Source organism: Rhineura floridana, chromosome 3 (assembly GCF_030035675.1).
Source record: "Rhineura floridana isolate rRhiFlo1 chromosome 3, rRhiFlo1.hap2, whole genome shotgun sequence".
Lineage (NCBI taxonomy): Eukaryota > Metazoa > Chordata > Lepidosauria > Squamata > Rhineuridae > Rhineura > Rhineura floridana.
In genome coordinates this window covers 156,472,561-156,478,796 of record NC_084482.1, presented here as the reverse complement: position 1 = coordinate 156,478,796, position 6,236 = coordinate 156,472,561, and positions in this window count along the sequence as shown.

The following is a 6,236-nucleotide window of genomic DNA, read 5'->3' as shown; positions in this document are numbered from 1 at the left end:
GCTCTTAACCTTTTTTGGGTTACAGACCCCTTTGAGAATTTGATGAAAGCTATAGACCTCCATAAATAAATAGTTTATTTCATTGCAGTGGAAATTGATAGCTTATTTTGTGCCTGTTTCATGGCCCTCCTGAAGCCCATCCATGGACACCGTAAAGGTTCATGGACCACAGGTTAAGAACTTGTGGTATATAGTAACATGACCCTTGCAGAGTTAAATATTAGAACTTTGTATTCTGGGCTAGAGTGAGTCTCCACCCCTTGGACTTTCTTTTGCTCTGCTTTTCAGTTTCAGTTGTGTTCTCTACCCAGCCAGCAATAAAAAAGCATATTTGCCTGAAGTAAGTAGTATTAGTTTGTTCTGCAATTATTTTGATGAGTAGAGCAGAACTGAGTACTTACTACTAATGGGTGAAATAAAGAGATGACTTAAAGTGATCTGAAAAAAATTCTTACCCTAATGTACTCTTTACTCCTTTAAAGCACTCCCTACACTCACAATCATAGTGGCTATTTTTTATTCTTTTTCTTGAGTTCTTGATGGCAAAATATGAAAACAGCCCTAAAAGAATAGAAACACTACTGTGCACACTACAGTTAGCAAGCTGGCCAGCCACCTAGGCTGCAACTCAGGTCTAATTTCTGATTTTCCCATGTGTGCAGCTCAACATGAGGCCTTTTCAGAGTTTCTGGGTGGAAAAAAATCAACCCAATAACCTGCAAAACAAATTCCAACAGTTTCCACAGTCATTTTCCAATCACATAGTTGGTCCTTTATATAGTAACCCATTAAAAGGTTTTCCCTTGATTGTCCAACAGGGAGGAAAATCTAAAAGTCATGATCAAGCCTAGAAGGAGGGACCTCAAGGAGGAGTTAGCCCCCTGTTCACTGTATCCTTAACAACCTTTTTTCTTATGAAACAAAAGAAGTCAGTAATTAAGTTTTTGGTGTTCATGCTAAATTTTCTGTTAACTTGAGCTTTGCACAGTCCATTATGTAAGTTAACACACTCTCTACGTGGAGGAGTGAGGAGGAAGGTCAATGCCTTTCCCTTCCCCTGGCCCATACATCCTCTCCACTAGTGGGGGGGGGGAATTGACTGGTGCTCTGTGCCTCCTCCCAAAAACGCCCCACCTAGAAATATGGCTGTCCCACTAAACAAGGAAGGCTAGCTACAGGGCTGCCCCAATGGAAATCTCCATGCTCCAATTAGCAAATGGGGAAAAAATCCCATCGGTATTAATGGGAGCCTTTTTTTTCCTATCAGTAATTACAGCATTAGGGGGGATTTCCATTGGGTGGCTTGGATGGGAAAAGTTAAACTTCATTCAGTCTGCGTCTGTGTTGGAATTGCTTTTTAATATGTACTTAAACCTTTTAAAATGTTTTTAATCTTAGATGATATTTTGAAAGCTTTTTTTAAGAAACGTTTTAAAAGATGTTTTGTTTTAATGTGTTTTAAAGTTTGTTTTTATGATGTTTTAAAGTTTTTAGTGCTTTTGTTTGCTGCCCTGGGCTCTGCCAGGAGGAAGGGCGGGATATAAATAAAATAATAAATAAATAAGTCTCCCTATACACTATGGTCCCATTGCAAATAACCCCCCACATATGGCTAGTATGAAATGTTTAAAATGCCCTGTCACGACAAGAAGCTACACAATTCACCTAACATGTAGTTAAGTCCTAAGGCTGCAGCCAAACTGGACCATTTTGTTTTATGTGATTGTCTCTCAGCCAGCTATGGAAAAATTAGGGTTGTAAGTACTGTTTGGATTTACTGGGGGTAAGGCTGCAATCAATATGTGCCTCTATGCCTTCTGTTCCCACAAGCCTGGCTAGTGCCAATGGAAGGAGATGCCTTAGGGGGCTCTAAGTGTACATTGCTTGCTTTAAGGGGAACTGACATGGCTTTGCAGACCACCACTCTTTCCCCGAGTGCTTGTTGTTCCACCAAGAACAATACAAAAGAGGTGTGTGTGTGTGTGTGTACACTGACTCCTTTGATTCAGTTTCAGGATTATGTGTCATTGTAATAGCCAATAATATGAGCTGATTTTCCCCCCTTCTGATTTGTACGGAAGAAGTCTTGTGTAGGATTCCATACTGGCCTGACCTTTACTCAACAGAGACTATTTAAACCTGCTTTTAAAGAGGCTTTGGCATATGTTGAGTTGCCCCCTGGACACATGGTGAGATGAATCATTCCAAAGACTGGATCCACAGACGCAAGTGAATATGCTAAAAAAAAAAAGCAGCTAAGGGAACCAGATATCCCTTAGACCCTGGAATGTTAGATAACAGGCACTGCCCTGTTTACAGCCCAACCTGTGATTACAGTTGATTTGGGGCCAAAATAGATATTGGGAAAAACAATACATAAACTTGTTGGTTAGCTAATTCACCTTCACTGTAAACTCTCAAGTTTGGCAGAAGGCAGAGGAAATCACACTGTGTCTGCTCCAGAGGGGGTGTCCAAAAGAAAAACCATGAGGACAGATGCTTCCTTGAGTCCCCATGACCTTTTGGGTGGAGATGCAAGTGAACCTTACAGTTTCTCCTATCCTGTTTAATTGTCTGCAATACTAGTGAATAGAAGGACTGTAATTATAAAGAGGTCTGGATTGTCATTTTGGGAATGAAATAATCTTGAGTTCCAATACAGATGAAGCACCCTTGAAAGTAGGAAGGTCATCAGCTGCCCATGATAATATGACATTATTTGTTATTTTATTTATTGCATTTGTAACTTGTGATTTCCCTATGGAGCTCAAGATGACATTGGACAAGACCATTTTATCTTCACAAGGAAGACTCAAGAGTACACTCAGATAAGCCCACTCCTGATTACAGTATATTCCTTCCCAATCATGGCTTGAATTCAAAAAGAATTCAAGCCATGGCTGCAAAAATTCTTGTCCCACCTGTTGCTCAGAAGTCAATATTGTCTTGGTGCAATTTTATTTTATTTTTATCAGTTGTGAGGGTGAAATATAAACTGCTGACATTTTCAACATTTGCTTTCTATTTTTTGATGCTGTGGCTAGTCCTAATAAGTTATTCCATGACTGTGGGTTTTGGATTTTCTTCTTCTTCTAATGGAACAACATGCTTTTGTTTCTCAGCATTAAAAAAATGTGCAAATTAATGTGAGGGAACTCAGGTAAACAAATCTCAATTCAGAAAGTCTCCCACTTTCACACTGCTTTTTTCCCCTAACATGCAAAACATATTAGTACATGGGCTGCTATGCACTGCAGTTATTTCCTTGGCATAAACTGCTTGTTTAGCACATTGTAATTATGGGCACAACATTCAAAAGCAGAACTCTATGTCCTCTAAAAATGCATAAGAGGGGACACGACTAACTAGCCAAGATGAGAAAGTACTTTGGAAGTAGACCTGAACATTTTTTCTCCTTTCAGTGTGTCAAAAATAAGGAAGGTTTAAATATAGCAGTTCTGGACTATATTTCCAAGAACTGATGATCTGTTTGTTCATAACAGTATGGTCCTAATTTCATAAGGTTAATTTACAGAAGCTGCTGCTTCCCTAAGCAAAGACTACTGCAAAGGCTGTTATTCCTAAGAGATGCATCAAGGCCTACCCCAGGGTTATTGGAATTTTGTGGGTGGGCCTCCACACTGTGAACAATGGACACTGAGGAGTATGCAGGTCAACATGCTTCACTTACAGGGCAGGGCTCAGAGATCAAGTTAAATACATTACAATACGTATGTGAATCAGCCTTAGAAGGGCCTTGGGAAGAGAGGGAAACTTGAAGTGGTTAGCTCTTGGCGTACAATCAAGGACCAAACTTAGGCTGCAATCCTATACACACATGTGGGAGTATGTGCCATTGATCTCAGGGCTCATCCAGACGACTGCAAAATATGTGACACGCCCACTATGTGTGTTCATTATTTTTCGGTTGTCCAAATGACGTCTCGCGCTGTTACGCATTTTCGCGGGTTAAATCCGCTCCTTGCAATACTGGCAAAAATGCGATTTGCTGTTTAAAATTGGGAATCATCCGCTGTGCCTTCAGGAGTTAGGATGCAATACAGCAGACTTTACAGCTGATGGGCGGTTCTTGGGCGTTTCCCCTTGCCCCTTCTCCTCATTCCAGCCAATCACATATCTGCACTTTTGCGCATGTGCGAGAATAAGCCCGGGAAAATTGAACCAATCATCGCAATGGTGGGGTGTTGGGGGGGTGTCTGCAACTACTGCGCAGATGCATTTTATTTTTTGCCAGCCTGCAAACTGGGCGGCCGCTCTGGGTGAGATCTGCAATGCACAGCAAGCGAGAAAGGGGTGGTGGTCGGTTTCAGCCTGCCTCCAAAGCCTTGTCAATTTCATTCTACTTGCTGGGGTTTTTGGTTCAAATCAGAAAAGCATACATTCCTTTAAGTGTAATATCGCAAATGCAAACAAGAAAAAGGCTTCTGGTAGGTTTCAAGCCTGCTCCAGAAAGCTTTGTCAATTTCATTCTGGTGGGAAGGAAAGGGAGAAGGAGGGGGGGTGACACATTTCTTGCTTTTTTGGAGAAATAAGTGCATTGCCAGCGTGTGTATCTCCTTAAATATCAATAAAGGCAGAAAAGCATACATTCGTTTAAGTGTAATTTTGCAAATGCAAACAAGAAAAGTGCTTCTGGTCCTTTTAAGCCTGCTCCGGCAAGCTTTGTCAATTTCATTCTCTGTGGGAAGGCAGGCATGAAACCAAGCACCAGCCTTTCCTTCCCAGGCGAGAACTCCTGTACAGCCATATCATGCTTCGTTGCAAAGGGGGAGAGGAGCATACATAATTTTTTTGCTGACCAATTGGTTGATAGGGGGAGGTTTTAGAGGCGGAGCTTGGAAAAAGCAAAAAGAATGTAGGGTCTTACCGCTGCGTGTGAGGGTGCAAAAAAGTGTTTTTTTTTATTGGGAAAGAGCGAACTAAAAGGCAAAGTGAGGACTATCAGATGACAAACCGAATATGGAAACCATGGATTATCCTGCTCCGTTTGGATAAGCCCTCAATGGTTCTTCTTCTGAGTAGGGATGGAAGAATCTGTGCATTTCAGTTCTCTCCGTTTCTCATTTTTCCAATCCTAAATTCAGTTCTCCACTTTTCTACAGCAATTTGCAATGAAAAAACTATGTTCAAGAAAATTCATCAGCAGATTAGTGCAAATTTCTCTTCATAAACACATGTGTATGCAGTTTTGACTAACGTACACATTTTTTCAAGCAATTTCCCCTAATATGATGCATCTTTGCAAAACATTTGTTAGAGAACTGGATCACAACATTCAGACAAGTGAGAATTCTGAAGGTTAGCTGTGTTTTGGTTCACATATTGTTTTGATAAAGTGTGAATTTGGTAAATTTGGCTTTAAATGCAAACTGAATTGAATTTCTCCTCTAGCCCATCTTCTGAGTAGACATGCATAGGACTGCAAGTGTCTATACAATTAGCACTTTCAAGCAATTAAAAATAGTAGGGTTTTTTTCCCCTGTGCTTTGTTTTGTTCTGCATTTGGTCTTAATTATATCAAATATGATGCAGCTGCATTTGGAATACTGTGTACAGTTCTGGTCGCCTCATCTCAAAAAGGATATTATAGAGTTGGAAAAGGTTCAGAAGAGGGCAACCAGAATGATCAAGGGGATGGAGCGACTCCCTTACAAGGAAAGGTTGCAGCATTTGGGGCTTTTTAGTTTAGAGAAAAGGCAGGTCAGAGGAGACATGATAGAAGTGTATAAAATTATGCATGGCATTGAGAAAGTGGATAGAGAAAAGTTCTTCTCCCTCTCTCATAATACTAGAACTCGTGGACATTCAAAGAAGCTGAATGTTGGAAGATTCAGGACAGACAAAAGGAAGTACTTCTTTACTCAGCGCATAGTTAAACTATGGAATTTGCTCCCACAAGACGCAGTAATGGTTACCAGCTTGGATAGCTTTAAAAGAAGATTAGACAAATTCATGGAGGACAGGGCTATCAATGGCTACTAGCCATGATGGCTGTGCTCTGCCACCCTAGTCAGAGGCAGCATGCTTCATACCACCGTTCATACCACTGTTCATACCACCACCAAAACCTTTTTCCCCTAGAGACAGAAATTGGACTGGCAATCTTCAAGTTAAATGACCAATAGACTGAGTAGTCTTAATTTATGTATTGTGATGGATATATATACATACACTTATAAAGCAAAATGCATCAAATTTACTTATTCTTTTTTACC